The 19,263-nt window shown below is 41.6% G+C and overlaps 1 long non-coding RNA gene across 1 annotated transcript; it reads right to left on the bottom strand.

Moving 5' to 3' along the window:
* Nucleotides 1-930: 930 nt before the first annotated feature.
* On the bottom strand, nt 931-18,180 carry LOC116664274. Its single transcript, XR_004320706.1, has 3 exons — nt 17,656-18,180; nt 16,706-16,707; nt 931-941 (listed from the first exon to the last, which is right to left on the bottom strand). It is a non-coding gene; the product is annotated as an uncharacterized LOC116664274 (long non-coding RNA).
* Nucleotides 18,181-19,263: the final 1,083 nt, after the last annotated feature.

Below are 19,263 nucleotides of genomic sequence, written 5' to 3'. Positions count from 1 at the left end.
CAGACTCTCCATGAAAAAAAGCCTTGAACAAGGCTTTCTCACTAATGTCCCGCAAGCTGTTTCATTCATCCTTTCAACAAATGTCTGTCATCTGCCTCTGGGGTAGCACACACTGTTCTAGACACTGGGCAGCCAGGGGCAAGAAGAAAAACACGTTCCCTCCTCTCTCACCATGAAACAGATGCTGACTCTGCCCCCCTGGGATCCTTCCTTCCCTGCCTTGCCATGCTCCTCCTTTGGGGTCTTTAAATACAGAATGGGGAGCAGAGGAGCGAAGGACAAGAGGCACAGACTAGGGCAAGGGGATGGTGTCCCCACCCCCACCCTACCGGGCATTTTTAAGAAAAAGACAGTGCTGCAGGGTGTGAGGAAAACTAAGAGGGGAGAAAGGCAAGTCTGAAGAAGTAGGAAGAAATAATACAGTTAATTGAGCTCTTACTACGTGGCTGGGAATATTTTAAACGTTCATGTGTATCATCTCACTTCAACCTCGTGATGACCCTATGAAGCCCCAACTCTGATGACATCCCTTTTACAGATGATAAAACTGAGACACAGCGATGCTGAGTAACTTACTCAGAGTTAACCAGCTGCTAAATGGGCAAACTGGGGCTCAGACCCTGTAGGGGTGGCTCCGGAGCCCATGCCCTTCCTCATTTCATTTACTGCATCTTGACACAAACCACTCTAGACTGTCAACGTCCTTTAAAGCAGCCGTAAAATGTAAATTTAAAGATTGTTATTCCTATTTCCTTCTTCTCTTTCAACTTTTCCATTACAAAACAAAACTGATTCAGAAAACCACACAAAGCAAATGCATAGTAGAATGAATCAGTTTGAGGAGAACATCTTAAGAACCACCATCCAGGTTAAGAAAGAGAACTTGCCAGCCACCCCCAGAACCCCTCCAGGTGTCCCAACCTGGTCAATGTGTCCTCTTCCTCGCAAGGGTATCTACTACCCTGACTTTTTTTAATTGAAGTATAGGTGATTTACAATATTCTATTAGTTTCCGGTGTATAGCATAGTGATTCAGTTATATAAATGTATATATATTCTTTTTCATATTCCTTTCATTATAGGTTATTACAAGATATTGAATGTAGTTCCCCGTGCTATACAGTAGGATCTTGTTGTTTATCTAATTTATATACAGTAGTTTGTATCTGCTAATCCCAAACTCCCAATTTGTCCTTCCCCACCCCGCTTTCCCCTTTGGTAACCATAAATTTGTTTTCTATGTCTGTGAGCCAGTCTGTTTCGTAAAGTTCATTTGTATCATTTCTTTAGATTCCACATATAACTGATACTGTATATTTGTCAACCACTATCCTGATTTTTTTTAAAAAATTGGGGGGGGGATTATGTTTATTTGTTTATTTTTTTTAGAGGAGGTACTGGGGATTGAACCCAGGACCTTGTGTTTGCTGAGCATGAGCTCTACCACTTGAGCTATACCCTCTGCCTACCCTGATTTTTAAAGTAATCATATTATACTCATGTCTCTTGTCACTCTATTGCCTAAGTATGCATCCCTGGATACTACAGAACAGCATTACCCGTTTGTAAATTTGACATGTCTTTAAAGTCTCTTATATTCTACAGGGTTCCCTCCTCCATCCTTCTCTTTTTCTTACAGCTTCTCTGTGAATCTGACCTGTAGAACTCCTACCATTGGGACTCTGCTGACTGCACACTCATGGGGCAGTTCACCATGCTCCCCTGTCTTCTGTATTGCCTACCAATGGGCAGGTGGATCCAGAGGCTTGGTCAGTCTTAGGGCTGATCTTTTGGCAAGATTCTAGATTTGGCTGATTTATTCTTTCACAGGAGCCATGTGGTACGTCTGCTTGGCTCTCTCTTTGTGGTGACAGCAGCTGTTGGTATTGGGTGCCAAGACCAGTCAGTTCAAAGGAGGTCACAAAATGGTGAAATTCTAATTCTATCATTTCTTGTCTGCTTATGAATCCATCCCTTGGAACACTTTTATAAATGTTTTTCCTCATCTACTATTGGGTCACCCCATGAAACCACTCATACAGGAAAAGAAGAATAAATGATCCTTTTCCTTCATCTACCAATGTTCACAAAAATAACTGGTTCCCTACTGTACTCTGAAGGAGATCAATTTTTTAAAATATCACTAGGAAGTCACAGATTCAAACTTATTTGATGGGTTTCAAATAATTATAATTACTGTCCTTTTTAAAGCTCAGATTTTCACCCCTTTTGCCAATAAAAGCCTCTTCAAGCTGGCTCCTGAGTGTTTGTGACATGGCCCTGGTGGTGTCTGACAGCTTCTTAAGTCTCCAGTGGGACAAAATGTTCCAGATGCACCTCCCACATTTCCCACCCCAAACCTAGAAATAGCCATTTGTCTAGATTCCTTTGGTGGGAAACGGCATTTCAAGACTACAATCTGGGCACTAAGGATGTTGTAGAATCCAAGTTTGTGTTCCACACACAATGAAGCCAAACAAACCAAAATGGCAGAGTTTGGAGCAGAAAAAAGTTTACTGCAAGGAGAATGGATGGCTCAATGCTCAAAAAACCCAAATACCCTCATGGTTTTCAGGGAAGAGTTTTTATAGGCAAAATTTGGGGGGAGGACTGCAGGGTGTGTGGCTTTCTTCTGATTGGTTGGTGGTGAGCTCACAGAGGTGTTCCAGGAACCCTGTGCTCAGTCTGAAGTTACCATCCTCCACCTGGGTAGGGACCTAAGTTCCTATAGAAGAACTCAGACATACATTTATGTATTTCCCTTGAGGAGGAACCAGGACCTGCTTCCCCTGCACTACTGTTTCTTGACTACTCCTCCTTTATTTCTATGTTCCCTCCCTTCCCTAATCGGTAATTATTTGAATCTGCCCTTTGGAACTCAGGGAAGGTCTAGGAAGCGGAAGCCTTTTCCTACAAACATGAAACAGGAGACACGAAACGGCTTTTGTACCTGGGAGGACCCCATAGGGTCCTGCTGATTTTCAAGGATGCTCATTGCTTCTGGGTTCGTCATTGTTTCTAAGCCTTTTCAGTGAGCAGAGCTAGGAAATACGCACACGCACAACATCCTTTTTTGTACATATGTTATAGTCAGTAAAAACGGTTTTTTGTTAAACTGAACATTTTGTCCCTCACTATGCTTCCTAGACTCCCGACAGCAGAGCCTACTGAGGAGGTATTGGCATAAAGCCTGTTCAGCATTTTGAGGTCTTGGGGGAAGAAGAAAGCATCTCTTCCATTCCCATTTCAATGCCATTCATTTTCTCTCTCACGTATTAGTTCAAAAAAATCTCTGCTCGTCTGTACCATTTTACACAGTCCATTTATATTTTCCAAATGCCAAAATTTCATCAAATAGTCCTCCTGGGGGACTGTCTGAGATGCAAGCTGTTGCAGAAAAGAAGGGGAGAGAACAGCCCGTGGGCCAGCCCCCTTCTCTGTGCTCTCACTCTGTGAATTCACCAGGTGCAAGTCCAGACAAAGAATGAGCTGTGCAGGTGCCAACACACCAAAAACACACCTTCATCCAAGGGATATTGACAAGAAGATGGCTCTGAATCCTAATTTTCCTTTAAATGCTAGGATATAAAAGGAAAGGTAAAGGGGGCTTTTGATGGGGACTAGATTAAGGAAGGATTTAGTCTACACTGGAAAACAGGAAAACAGGATGGCAAGTGCAAAAAGAGTCAAGGACAAATATTCAGTTTCTGTCACATTTCCCACTGGAAATAGAGGAAAAGATTGGCTTTCATACTATGTGGTTTTGAAGACAGGTCCAAAGTGTCAAGTGGAAGCTGTGGAAGGCCTTCGCATGCTGCAATACACTAGGCAGCATGGGGCAAATGAGCTAACGATATTATTATTAAATATTATTTAATTAAATTCAGAAATTCTTCTCTGAAGATTATCTTGACTGAGACTATGTGCCCCTACATGTCATTTTCAAATGAAAGGCTAAGGAACATGAGAGCATCAAGCTGGCCGCCTCTGAGTGTCTGCAGGGAGGCCAATGACATGACTCTGGGATCATCATTATCTCCATAAAAAGAAAGTCTGGAGGTTGAACCAGGGCCAGCCTCCTGGGCTTCCCACTGACAAACAGCACAAAGGCAAAGCTCTCCTCATGCCCGCAAGTCCATGCACGCCTTTCATTGTTTACCAGAACTCCGGCCACAGGCATTTAGATAGAGGTGCTATGTCTCAGGAAAGTTCTAGAAAGTGTGCTGCCCAGAGGTGGGGCGCTGGGGCCAGAGCAGAATGAAGGGGAAGTGAGAATGTGTGTGATGATTCAGGGAAACTGAAAATGAAGGAGAGTTTCTGAGAGACAACCAGAGGGAAGGAATGTAGATGTCCTGTGGGCCCTAATTATGCAGGTTTGTGCGTGGGAATCCCAGACACTCTGGAGGTAAATGAGAGTTATTTTATTGAAGGGCTGATTCTACTCTAGAGGGGACGGAATGATGAAGTAACTGCAAAATAAGTGGGGAATGCTATAATTATGTTTATGCATTAGGTTGGAGTAATGTCTTTAAAGAAGCCTCAAAAATCGTTTTCTCTGAATAGGCATCTCCTGAATCTGTGCACAGATCTGGCTTCTTTCCTACTCTGCTCAGATCTACTCTGTAAGTGATGTTAACAGCCACTACCTTTTGCACTCATACAAAGAGTTTTCACTGAATCTGTTCTAATGCTATTAAGAAAGAATTGGCAAATGTGCCGCCCAAGAATAGGAAATATAATTATTCCATTATACAATTTACTTTGCTTTCCTCTGCTGGGAGAGGAATAACAAATGAGATAGTTAAACTGAAATATCTGACTCATAAAAGAGAACCCCTTCCTTCCCTGAATGGGATGTTATCATTGGAGACAATCAGATCAACAAATGCCTTAATTTTACAATATGCACCTCAGAGATACATTGCCTCAACTATACCCCAACCCCTCCCTCTCTCTCTGCCCCCCCCCCAACTCATCAATTCAATTCAGAGCTCCAGGAGCATCCAAATTCCTTCTACAGGAAAGAACATACATGTGCTATCAGGTGCATCACTGATGCTATGAAGAGCTGCCATGTCCTGGCTGCCATACAGTCAGACCCTTTAATCTCCAAGAATGGGGGTCCTCCTGTCCCCTCAGAAGAGCCATTGCTCCCTGAGGAACCATCAGCACAAGTGCCCCTGGGCGTCCTCATGCTGTCTTCTCAAGCTGGTTTAGAAGTCAAACCCAGGCTCTCCTCAGCTTTCTGCTTCTATCCCTGCCTCCTCAGCTTCTGGCTCCCCGCCTCTCTCCTGCTTCCAACTGGGCCATTATTTCCTCGGTCTCCATGTCAGTGGCTACAAGGAGCCACTGCCTCTGTGTCTGACTCCCAGGCCCTGTTCTCAGGTGTCAAACTCCATCAGCTCTTTCCTGACGACTTCTGCCTCCTGACAGCGAGAGCCCTGTCTGCCTAAAGCTCACAGGACCCAAACTTGGCAATTCAAACAGGAATTAATGCAAGGGGGTGGGAGCAGCGGCTGCTTTTTGGAGGGTAACATTTTTTAAAGCTACCTCACAGCTATCATGCCCCAGTCCTGGAGTCTAAGAGGACATAAGGACACAGAGAACTGCCTCAGCTCAATGGAAAGGGATAGGCTAAACAAGCAGTGCAGGTGTGTGTCACGGAGAAAAGCCTGGACAGGGCACATCTAGCCTTGAAGAGTTCTTCAGTGTATTACAGCAAGAGAAGGTTGTCCTCTCAAAGTCAGGAGAGCATCTGACCAGAACCGCTGAGAACCTGCAATTAGTTCAGTGAAGAAACATTTAAATGAAATGAGTAGCGTCGAACTTTGATTACAGAACAAGATATGTAAAAAGAGAGTCTAAATAATCTTATGTGCAAGTTAGAAAGAGGAGGCAGTGTATTCCTTTTGTTTTCATTTTTTTTTTATTGAAGCATAGTTGATTTACAATATTGTGTTAGCTTCGTGTGTACAGCAAAGTGATTTCAGTTATATGTATTTTTTCAGGTTATTTTCCATTATAGGTTATGACAAGATGTTGACTATAGTTCCCTGTGGTATACAGTAGGACCTTGCTGTTTCTCTATTCTATGTATAGTAGTTTGTATCTGTTAATCCCACATTCCTAATTTACCCTCCTCTATCCTTTTCTCCATTGGTAACTATTAATATTTTCCATGTCTTTGAGTCTATTTCTGTTTTGTATATAGATCCATTTGTATTATTTTTTAGATTTCACATATAAGTGATATCATATAATATTTGTCTTCCTCCATCTGACTTATTTCACTAAGTTTAATAATCTCTAGGTCTATCCATGTTGCTCCAAATGATAATATTTCATTCTTTTTTCCATTGATATACCACATCTTCTGATGGGCACATGGGCTATTTCCAAGTCTTGGCTATTGCAAATAGTGCTGCTATGAACATTGGGGTGCATGTATCTTTTCAAATTAGAGTTTTTGTCTTTTCATATATGTCCCAGAGTGGGATTGTTGGATCACATGGTAAGTCTGTTTTTAGTTTTTTAAGGAACCTCCATACTATTTTCCATAGTGGCCGCACCAATTTACATTCCCACCAACAGTATTGGAGGGTCCCTTTCCTCCACACCCTCCCCAGCATGTATCACTTGCAGACTTTTTGATGATGGCCATTCTGACTGGTGTGAGGTGATACCTCATTATAGTTTTGATTTGCATTTCTCTAATAATTAGCAATGTTGAGCATCTTTTCACGGGAGGCAGAGTATTCTTTGTACAGAGGGAAAACCTCAACTGTCCAGAGCACGGTAGGCTCTGTCAGACCAACAAGCAGAGGGGAAATACAGGCCCTGTGTCAGAGCTGCAGCCCCTAGCACGCTGAACCCATAGGGACCTGAGACTCGCTGGAGAAGGGACAGAACACAGAAACCCAGCAAAATAGGCATCACTTGGGGGCAGGGTAGGAAAAAAAGGAATCATGAGGAATCAGACTCTCGAATGGAAGCCACGGCAATTTTGGAAAAGAGACTTAGCCTGAACAGCTCTGCTCTCTGGTGGGCAGCAAAGCACCATCTGCTCTGCTCCTCAGGGGAGTGTCCTCAAAGGCAGGCTCAGGGGATGGCTATGCTGTGTGCCTCTGGGGGTGCGAGCGGAAGGGGAAGTCCCCAAGGCCATCAGAATGCCTCCCAGCAAGTACAGTGGAGCAATCATGGGGCCGTAGGCTATTTATAATTTCACTGCATGAAGTTCAGTTTCCTCATCTGCAAAATGGGGTCAGTAATAGTACCTGAGGTAAGGCTGTTGAGAGGGTTCAAAGGCTTAGCACCTGTTAAACAGTGCTTCGTGCTTAGTAAGCACTCAGTAAACGTAAGCATTATAATGGGCATTATGATGATAAGAACTGTGTGACCGCCATGTAGAGCTAGCTCATCTACATATACTATTGCATGCACACAAGTGACACTGTAGGTTAGGTGTTTACAGTCCTGTCCTCTAGTAAGGTCTAGTGGAAAGCGATGAACAGAAATCCACAAAAATTTTATCAAATGGCATTAGGATAGGACATGGTAAGTACAGAAAAATGCTATTTGAGCCCTAAACTATAAACTGATTAACCTGGTATGACATTAGAAGTCAGACTTGTTTACTGTTTAAATTCTGAATAGATTCTTCAATTGTACAAAATAAGGGTCATGCCACATGTAATTTTAGCTAGAGAAAAATACCAAGAGGCTCAGACTCAGGTGTGAGTCAGGGAGCCTAGTTTGTTACTCAAAGGGCAGAGTCAGCTGTACCTAAGGGGCCTGTCTGGGGGTCAGTCCCAGGATATTCAGAGAGGCACCCAGAGGCTGAAGTCCAGGAAAAGAGCAAAGCCAAATCTAAGGACTAAGACAGACTGCCAAACATCTCCCTTGCCATCCCACATTGCTTTTATGAAGCAGCTCATGAGTCTGACCAGGAGGCGTATTAAAAGCTCCAGCCACATATTAGTCGGGGTTTTCTAAAGAAACAGAACTAACAGCATGTGTCTAGATAGAGATTTATTTCAAGGAATTAGTTCACAAGATTATGGATGCTGGTAAGCTCCAAATCTGCAGAATAAGCTGACAGGCTGGGGACCCAGGGAAGAGCAGGTGTTGCAGAATTCTACCCCCCTCGGGGGAGGTCAGTCTTTTTCAATGAAGGCCTCCAACCGACTGGATAAGGCCCACCCACATTACGGATGGTAATCTGCTTTAGTCAAATTTATCAATGATCAGTTTAGTCAAACTGCTTTGTCATCTATTAAAAAAATAAAAACCTTCACAGAAATGCCTAGATTAATATTTGATCAAATATCTGGGTATCATGGCCTAGCCAAGTTAACATATAAAATTCACCCTAGCAACCCTGCCTCTGACAATTAACCCACCCAGCACCCAGACTGGGTCTCTAGAAATGACCTAAATCTCTAGAAATAATCTCAGGCCAAAGGGCTAAGGAAGCTCCTGTCTCTGAACTTTTGAGAGGACAGACATATCCTATCAGCAATACAGGTTTTTGGTGGATGTGTGTGTTTCAATGTTCCAGCTCTGATGTTGCAATTCAAAACACTAGTCTAAAAAGGCTAGAAGAGGCTGGTGAAAATGTCAACTCAGCATCAGGGATAGAGAAAACTTTTTATTTTGTCGTCAACTAATTTCTGAATAGATGTCATCCTTGAACATTTAAAAATTCCTATGAAACTGCCCTAGTTTAGTGCAAAAAAAAAAAAAAAGCTATTTTCCAGTCTGGTTAGTTCTACAGTCGAGAAAAACAACACGTTGATTCTGGTATGTGTTCAGTCTGCAAATAACCATCACATAAAACCCACGATGAGTATCTTGGAAGAATGAAGATATCACATACTGACTTCCTGCTTAGGGAGCACACAGATACGCAAAGTGCACAGCAACATTCTCTGCATGTGTTCAAATACTCAGTGAAAGAAATCAAAATACTTTTTTTAGCAAGTTCTTTCATTGCTCTGTACCTTAATGAATAGAAGATTTACTAATAAAAGTCTTATCTAGGAGTTGCCAAAATATTTGATTTTTTAAAAACAGAGTGGCAGTCACTCTATGGGAATCATGGTTTTATTCAAAGTATAAAATATTAATGCATTAGACACTGCAGACCTTTTATTCTTACTTCAGCAATAAAGGGTCCCAGTGCCTGAGCAACTGTCAGTTAAACCTGAAGGAAAGCTTATAGAGAATTGTGGTCTGACATCCTGACAGCAAATGTCAAAGTCTCCTTATGAAGACAAAACCTTTTTACTCTCCAGAGTTAGCACTCTCCAGATGCTCTACCGTACATTCTTGAAGTGTTGAAGTGTATTCCTCTCTCATTCTCCATGAAATAAACAGAGTGGGGTACAAGCTGATAAGGAGTTGCCTTTGGCCCTCTGGGTCAGGAAAGCAGAAAGCACAGTCCTGCCGTCAGCACAAAGGCTGCCAGTAGAACCAGTGAGGGAGACTCCCATCTTTGATGCCCAACAGGACCTCTCTGTCTATGTGAGTGGAAAATGGCAGTGTGGTGACTGCCTGCAGCCAAACCTGGCTTTATCTGTTCATAAAAGAAAGAACTGGACTCTTTCAGGAAGTAACATGTTTTCAGTACCTGCTGTAACTGAGCTGGACCCTATGGGGCCTTCCTGGGACAGACCCTCCAGCATATGGTCTGATGAATCTCCTCTCTGATGTACCCTGATAATAGTAGCTCATGCATATTTCCTGAGTTTTTCAGATGCCAAAACCACAACCAAAGTAATGAACTACCTGATGATTGAGAGCATGTAGCCCCTAGACCTTCTGGCGTCCAGGGGTTGACTGTGTTGTCCACCCTGTTCCCTCAACATCAAGCAATCAGAGAATTGTGCACGAGCTGATCACGTACCCTGCGAACCCCCTCCCTTGCCTGGCCTTTAAATATGCTTTGCTGAAACCCTTCGGGGAGTTTGGGGTTTCCTTGGGAGTGAGCCACTCCGTCCTCTTTGCTCAGCCCTGCAATAAACCTCTCTCTGCTCCAGATTCCGATATTTTGGTTTGCTCAGCGGGCACATGAACGTGCATTCGTAACACTGCCACAATCCTCAACATTCTCTACATAGTTTGGAGGTGGTGTTTCTCATTTGTTAGTTGTTTTAATGTGTATTTTCTACCCATAAATTTGGAGGGCATCTCATGGTTATCCTATATAATAGCTAACTTCTTGGGGAAAAATCTCATGGAGCAATCATTCACAAAGTGTGTTCCAGGGATCACTAAGTCATTAGGAATCAGGGTTACTTGTGGGGAGAGGGAGGGTTGGTTCTGAGATTAATTTAGAAAAACATGATTAAACAGATTTCAGTAGTTTTCTCTTGCAGGACTTCTCAGAGCCCTTAATATGCTAATGTGGGTTGCCATCGGTGTGTCTTGTATGTGTGCACTGTGGGTGTTGTGTATGTTGTACCTGCAGCATGTGTCTTATGTGTGTTATATTACAGAACTGGTGTTTTTTCCAAGAATACATAGTGTATAAACTTGAAAATCCTATGTATTTAAACTTAACTTTTCATATGTACTACTTATGCTTTATTTTTTTCTACATTTAAAAAAATTAATATACTTTTAGACTAGATGAAACAGTTCCTTATACTAGAGCTATTTCTGTTTATCCGAATTTCAGCTAGGCTTATGTAAAAGCAGCTTACAGAAATGTAAAGAAAAACAAACTAAACAAACTTAAGTTTAACTCAAAGTTTAAAGAAGAAACTTCTTTACAAATGCCTATTAGGTTTGTAATCAACTTGAAAAGTGTTCAGCTAAAAACTGAATATATTAGGCTTTGATATTAATAATACAATGAAGTGCAGTTTTAAGAAATATTCAAAAAGAAAATAAAGCACTAGTGAAAAAATAGCAGTCATACCTCAAATATGAGGACTATACACAAACTAAATTATAAAATAGGAGCATTTAAATACAAATGCAGAACATCAGTAGAATGTGTCTATTTACTTTACCAAAACTCACATGCTGACACTGCACAATTCCTAAAGCTAATTATTTTAAGTTAATTTCCAGACACTAAGTACCTAAATAATTTTAATATTGTATCTGAAGTTTTTCTTTTCCTTTCTTGGCATTTATTTCTTTCCCTTGAATTTAGAGTTTTCTTCCCACCAGTCTCACCCACCGAACAATACCTGAGCAAATACAGTGGCATACAAAGGTAAATTATGATTACCCTGCTTAGCTACTAAAAGTCACCTAATGTCTACTTACCATCAATCAGCTACACTGTGGTTCCAAATCTGGTGGTTTAACAAGGTTCAATCATTCATTCTTAATATTTCAAAAACTAATGGAAATTGCATTAACTCTAACAATAAATGTCTTTGCTTTCAGCCAAATGGTATTAATTATGATTGTAGTAAGATCATCTCAAGCAGATCAGAAACTCTATATAGCTGATTAATTAGAAATAGATGGGAAGATGAATTATTACTTAATAAATTAATATAATGGACAAAAATATTCAAAATATGGAGTACATGGAGGAAAGAAAGAATGAAAATATTTAGCACTAGGAAACTAAAAATATCAACCCCTGCTGGCAAGAAAAAACATTTATTGAGAACTTACTATATGTCAGGTACCATGCTAAGCGACTTACATCCATTATTTCATTCAATCCTCAACACCCTGAAATAGGTGCCATTTTCATAGTTACTGCAAGAGGCTCAGAGAGGTTAAGCAATTTGCTAAGGCTGAATAGCTAATAAATAGCAAAGCTGAGATGTGAACCCACCCTCTTACATACCACTCTGTTAAGGAGACTGCATTATTTTCTCTTGCTGAATGACAAATTACTGCTGACTTAGTTGCTTAAAACACCAATTTATTATCTCAGTTTCTGCAGGTCAGGAGACGAGGCATGGCTAAACTGGGTTCTGTGCTCAGAGTCTCTCAAGGTTGCAATGTAGGTATCAGCTCAGCTGTGCCCTTTCTGGAGTTTGGGGTTCTTTTCCTTATTCACATTGTTCTTGGCAGAACTCAGTCCCTTGCAGCTGTAAGGCTGAGGTCGCCATTTTTCTGCCGGCTCCCAGTGGGGGACCACTCTGAGCCTCTCACGAGGCTGCCCATGGTTCATTGCCACGTGGTAGCTTCCTTCTACGCGGCCAGAAGGGAATCTCTTTCTCCAGGCTGTGACACTGGAGGCTTGCACAACAATAACATAACCATGGGAGTGACTGTTTTGTCACCTCTGCCATATTCTATTTGCCAAAAGCAATTCACAGACTCCACCAGCACTCAAAGGGAGGGAATTACACAAGGATGTGATTCACTGGAGTTCATCTTTAAGTTATGCCTACTGCAGGTTCCAGTGTTCTGTTATTAGCTGTTTTATTTATTTAACAGATGACCATTGTCTTCTGTTAAATACTACATGGGAACATCAAAGCATTCAGGTTGGCCATAGCTCAGGCAACTGGCAACAACAGAAATCAAATGAGAGGTTCAAGTAGAAAATGTGAATCTTCAAATTCTGTAAGTCTGAGGAATTTTGTGTCAACAGTAATTCTGTGATTTCACTATTAAATAATTTGAGATCAGTATTAGATGAGTTTCTAGTAAATGAGGAATATTGTTTAGCACAGAACACTAAAAACTTATTGTCCAGGGGCCAGATTCTTTATTAGTGAACTTGGTTTACAGTAACTAAGGACCATTTAAGCACTGAGTTTTTCAAATTAGCAATCATTTGAATCAGCCCTGAGCTACCATTTTATGATTGTTGAACTGAACCCCCCAAAAAAGGTTTTCATGACAACTGCCAGAATTGGTAAGGTTGTGGTGACCCAGGTGACCCACAGACACCACCACTGGTGAGACTGTCAAGGGGCATGTCCTTTCTGTAAAGTGATATTGTACTGGCTTTGCTAGTCAAGCCCTTCAGAGTTATAAGGTGGATTTGTGCATCAATTATTAAATATAAAAGTTTATTGCACAGGTGGGTAGGATCAGGGGCAGGTAAGGGAGGGAGGTCATGTGGGAGAGGCTCAGTGAATTAAAAACAAAGTTTATTGCAGAGAAACGTGGGGAGGTTCAGCAAAAGGGAGCATTATCTATTAGCAGCATGGATACTTAGGACCAATTGCAATGTGCAGCTTCGTTAATAATTAGTACCATTTGCCCCAGTGTTCACAGCAGCACTACTTACAATAGCCAAGACATGAAAACAACCTAAATGTCCATTGACAGATGACTGGATAAAGAAGTTGTGGTATATTTATACAATGGAATACTACTCAGCCATAAAAAAGAATAAAATAATGCCATTTGCAGCAACATGGATGGACCTGGAGATTGTCATTCTAAGTGAAGTAAGCCAGAAAGAGAAAGAAAAATACCATATGATATCACTTACTTGTGGAACCTAAAAAAAAGACACAAATAAACTTATTTACAAAACAGAAATAGACTCACAGACATAGAGAACAAACGTATGGTTACCAGGGGGAAATGGGGGTGGAAAGGGATAATTGGGAGTTCGAGATTTACAGATACCAACTACTATATTTAAAATAGATAAACAACAAGTTTCTTCTGTATAGCACAGGTAACTATATTCAGTATCTTACAGTAACATATGATGAAAAAGAATATGATGGGAATATATGTATGTATATGTATGACTGAAACATTATGCTGTACACCAGAAATTAACACATTGTAAACTGACTATACTTCAATAAAAAGTTTTAAAAAAATCAAAAAACAAACAAACAAAATTAGTGCCATTTGCTTCCTATTGCTCCAGATAAGGCAATAGCCTTCAGCTGAGTAACTGGCCTTCACTTTGATCATCCCATGTTTATATATATTTTTAAAATAGGGATTTGATTGAGTCATTTAGCACTGCATGGTATGGAGGGGCGTAATAGATACTATGTCTTCCAACCTCTCAAAGGTGACTAGTTCCCTCACACCAAGCCCGCAAAGCATGCCCTTCAGTTTCTGAATCTGGCTCAGGTCCAGTAGGTGGTAGCCAGTTAATAGGAGGCTCTACTCTTTAAGAAAGCAAGAACTAGTTAATGGTTATAACCATGGCAGCCCGAGCTGACTAGCACAGTCAGAAAGAAAGGATCACTTACAGAGGAGAAGAGAAAACAGTATCTTGAGACTTGGAACTAAAACTCCAGCTAATAATTAAAAACAATAACTAGAGAGACAGGGTGGGGAGGGAGAGAGAGAAAGAGAAAGAGATGGAGAGACAGAGAATGAATATGAAACTTCAGGAAAAAAATAAAAGGTATTACTAGGAAGTGAAATTTTTTTAGAATAGACAAACATTCTGAAATGCTTTCAACATTACTTTTGAATGATTTCTTTTGTGAATGTTTAAAATGTTAGCAGTAACTGCTGTTTGTTTTTATGTACATAGACTAAAAGGTTTACACTTAAAAAAAGAAGATGCCTACTTCAATCATTTATGTCATAGTAAGTAAAACCACACAATTTGAGCTTATGTAACATGGAAAATCTAATAAATGTGAAAACGAATCCCAGTATCAAGAAATCAGATTATTACTATCAAGAAATAATGATAGATGACTTTTCCACATGAGAGGTTATTTCTCAGGAAAAAGCAATCTGATTGAATTCTTACAGCTGTCCCCATCACAAGGATTGCTTTTCCTGCTTTTCCTTAGGTGATTTATTAGTGGTGGTCCTCATCTTGGTATGACATTATCTGCTTCTCTAGCTCTGGTCTTCTTTTCTCTTCCAATTTTATTAAGATATAATTGACATACAGCACTGTAGAAGTTTAAGGTGCACAGTGTAATGATTTGACTTACATCCACCGTGAAGTGATTCCCACAATGAGCGCAGTGATGGTAGGATTTGCTGGAGGACTGGATGTGTGATATAAGAGAAAAGAGTCAAAGAAAACCTCAGACACGGTTTGAAGCCTGAGCAGGTCAAGGATGGAGTTGCCATTTGCAGAGACGGGGAACCTAGGGTGCAGGTTCACTGGAGTTTAGCTTTAGACCATATTGTTCATCATGGCCATGAGTCATCTGAGTGGAGGTGGCAAACAAGCAGTTGTATGTATGTCTAGTGTTGAAGATGGAATCTGGGAGCTGACAGTGGACCAATGGTATTTGAGGCCGTGGTATTTGATGGAATCTCTTGGCAAGTGAATGTACCTGGAGGTTTGAGGCCTTAGGACTGAGTTCTGGGGCACCTCCCACTGTTAGAAATTGGAGAGAGGGAGAGCTTCCACACAAGAGATTTAGACGATTCTTAGGAGAACTAAGAGAGAGATGTCCCAGCCCAGTGATGAAAATGTTTCAAGAAAGGAATGGTGAAATATGATGCAGCCACTAAAAATAATGTATTTTAATCTTAATGTTACAAAAATAGGATGATGTAATGTGAAGTGAAAAAAAACTAGGGCTCCAAACCGTATACAGTGAAATATTAATTTTGTTCAAATTAACATATTTAGGCCCTAGAAAAATAGACTGAAAGAAAATATAGCAATGTAAACAGTTATTTCTCAGTTTTTACTTTAGGATTGCCTTTGTTTTCTGCCTTTTATAGAAACTTCCAAGTTTTCTACTGTGAACTTATTTTTTAATAAAATTATATATAAAATTTTAAAAGATCCAAATAACAAAGACTTTTGGACTCAGCCTTTAAAAGTGAAAATATGTAACACTTAGACAGTCTTTAAAACAAGACAGTAGAAACTGTTGACAGATCATGTGGTTAATTTGGTAGATTTCATTTTCTTCTCGTCTCAAAAATAAGTATTACAATTTCTTCTTTTTTGTTCATTTGCATTGCAATTATCTTACTATTTGTATTATTTAATATTAATATTATTTTAATTAATAGAATCTGATCATTTTTATTCATCTAAAGAACCTCTTCTATAGATATGTAGAAGGTGGGTTGGTGGGTTTCCATTTTCAAAGTTTAGGGTTTAAATGAAGTAAGTCAGAGAAAGGAAAATACTGTATGATCCCACTTATATATGTAACAGTATAAAAAACCAAACTCATAGGTACAGAGAATAGATTGGTGGTTGTGAGGGGGTGGAGGTGGGCAAAATGGGAGAAGGTGATAAAAGGTACAAACTTCTAGCTGTAAGATAAACAAGTCCTGGGAATGTAATGGTAACTATAGTTAACAATACTGTACTGCATATTTGAAAGTTGCTAAGAGAATAGATCTTAAAAGTTCTCATCACAAGGAAAAAAGATTGTAATTACGTGAGGTGAGGCATGTTAACTAGACTTAGTGTAATAATCATTTTGCAATATATACATATATCAAATCATCATGTTGTCCACTTTAAACGTATACAATATGTCAATTATATCTCAATAAAACTAGAAAATACAAATAAAATATAAAAGCAAAAAAATGCAAAAAGCAAATGTTAATATTTCAATGTAACCTTGACAGGTCACTTAATAGGTCTGTATCCTAGTTTTCTTGTCTGTTAAATGAGATTGATGGAGCCTCCCCAAGTCACGGTGTGTGAGACCATTAGACTAAATTAAATTAGATATAGTGCAGATGCGAGACTGCAGAGAGATGGGGGGTGACTCTTCACCAGCCTCCTCTGGGTTCTGGCTTCACCACCAGCAGCCCTCACTAGCAGCAATAGTTGACTTAAACCAGTTGTATTGAACACCGCTAAGTGGCCACACCACCTCTACAGATGACCCATGAGGGCACACACAGCTCCTGCTTGGCAGGAGAAGGAGCTGGTGGTTTCCAGCCAGGCCCCAGGGGCGCAGGTTTAATTCCTGAAGCTGGTAGTAAGGCACGAGCCCTTTATTCTGTTATTAGCAGGTGAAGCCAGCAGTCGAGCCGAGCTCTGCCCACCCTGAGGCCCTGCCTGGGCCTCTTTGAACAGCTTCAAATAACATTTTATGTCTCAAAATGCCACAAGCAATTGAGGGCAGTCTGGACTTAGCTGGCTGCATATTTCTTTAAACAAATTGTTTGTCACTGATTCTTTTAGGAAAAAGCCAACGTAGGGAAGAGAAGATGAGTTTCACTAACAGAGATGACAGATGCAGGTATGAAAGTTGCAAACGTACTCTTTTCTTCTGAAGTTAATTCCTCAATAAAAGATACGCACAACTCAAGAACAAACACAATACAGACCTGGTCTCCACTATAGGAGTTAGGAATAAGGTTGGACTTATGTCCCACAGACTAGGAGCAGACAGTTTCCCCTCCCCCACCCTCCTGAGAGCAGGATAATAAATGGAAGAGACCAGCCTTTTCTTCCTCTTAAGGAGTAGGGTGCCTGAGGAGGCATTTCCACTCCCAGGAGAAGGCGGTGGGATTCGGGATCCATAACACGATAAGCCACTTGCAGACCTGGAAGAGTTAGTCAACCATTTGGAGACCCAGCTCACTTCCTGTGTCCGTAAAACTTGGGCTCATCACATCGACTCCCAGGATGGCTGTGAGGCTGAAATGCCGTAAGCACGGCTAGGTTTTTTGACTCACATTGACTGTACACCTATGTTACATCAGCAGAGCCATCACCCAAGATCTGTCCAAGACTCCGGGTTACTTCTCACAGCCCTTGTTCAGTCAACATCAGATTCGCTTTCCCTACACATGCACACCCCCTACTTTGAGCAGCTCAGGGCCTCTAACCTCAATGTTCGATCTGCAGTTGTGTGACAGCAATGACCATCCACTGCTGCTGCCCTAGAATACCCTTCCTCATGAGTCCTTCTCCTCCTCCCAGTCAAATCCCGCCATCCCCAATCTAACAGCATTTTCCAGCACTTGGAAATTCTGAATCAATCTGCAATTCCTCTTCCTAGAATCCCTCCCCCAGAGTTCTGATCACATGTGAAACAAGTTTAGCCCTTGTGCAAATCAGTTCTGTAGCCAAGTCCCTAATGCAAAAGCTAACAGAAGCCAAGGGTGGGGCTGGGAGAATGAAGTCGGTGTGACAGCTCCATGGTGAGGAGGAGGGAAGGAAGGCTGTGTGATCCAGAAGGAAAAACACTGGATCAGGAGTCAGTAAACCCCAGCTCCAGTCCCAGGTCCAGCCTTGAGTTCTGTGGCTGTGGGTAACACACTTCTGTCTGTGGGCTTCTGTCTCCCACTCACCAGGTCAGGAGGTCAGAACCAAATCAGACACAGCGAGTAGGTAGTGGTGCTGCCACCGTTCACTCCCTCCTCCCACGCCCACGGCAAATGTCCCTGATCAAGCAGAACATTCTTTCCTGTGGGATCCACGCAGCCACTGTCACACCACTGCAGTGGGCACGGGAGACAAAACATCTTGGCAATCTCCGAGCCACGGTCTAAAATATTCCTTATTGTTGGAACGCTGTCTGTTTCTATGACATGTAGAGTTCAGAGTACAGGTTTGCTCACTGAAGAGCATCACCAGGAAGTGAGGCATTATGACTTTCCTAGAAATCAGCCACGTACAGTCCAATGCCCTGTAACACTGAGCTCTGGGCAGACAATGGACTGGTCCTGCCAGAATGCCATGTGAAGGAAAACCAATCCTATGATCCACAGCTGGGCGGAGCTTTGCCCCAACCATGTCCGTGCAGCGGAGGATGGCCCTTTAAGACCTGACACTGACTTTTTGTTGGAATTTCCAAAGAATATATCCCAGGAGCCTCATTTCACCATGGGTAATCAGACTAATTCCACAGATTCTGCTGTGCCAAGTCCTTCCTTACTTGCTAGCTTCGATGTCTGCTTTGGCCTCCTGCCCTTCCTGTGAAACCCTGGACCATTTCACTGTAGATTCCAAAGCCCGTGACCTCGACTCAACTCTGAATCTGGCTCCAGCCGTCTTGGGCTGATTTGGTGCCTCTTTCCCCTGCCAACCAGAGCCTAGCAGCCCCAAACTGCCCGCTGTTGCCCCATCTCCACTAGGCGTCCAACTCCAATGCAGACTCTACACTGAATCTCCCCAGTTGTATCTGTCTTCTCACCACCTTCCCCATGAATGCCAAGTGGCACCAGCTTTGGGGATCCACAGAAACAGTAACGACTCTCCTGGCCCAGGAAATAGTGTTAGCTCTGCTACCTGACAGTCTTCAGTAGTTTCCTTAGCTCCCTTTACTTACCCACATTCCTCTACCTGCTTCTAAGACCCTTTGTAACCCTTTGTAAGAGTCCGTCCTACGCATCTCCCAGGACACTCCTCCAACTCAAGTCACCCAGGTCTTCCTCCTGTGCCGTCAGCCCTGGAGCCCA

This window comes from Camelus ferus, chromosome 6, assembly GCF_009834535.1.
Source record: "Camelus ferus isolate YT-003-E chromosome 6, BCGSAC_Cfer_1.0, whole genome shotgun sequence".
NCBI classification, from domain to species: Eukaryota; Metazoa; Chordata; class Mammalia; order Artiodactyla; family Camelidae; genus Camelus; species Camelus ferus.
Note: the sequence above shows the minus strand (reverse complement) of the source record. Positions and strands in the feature narration are given on the sequence as shown.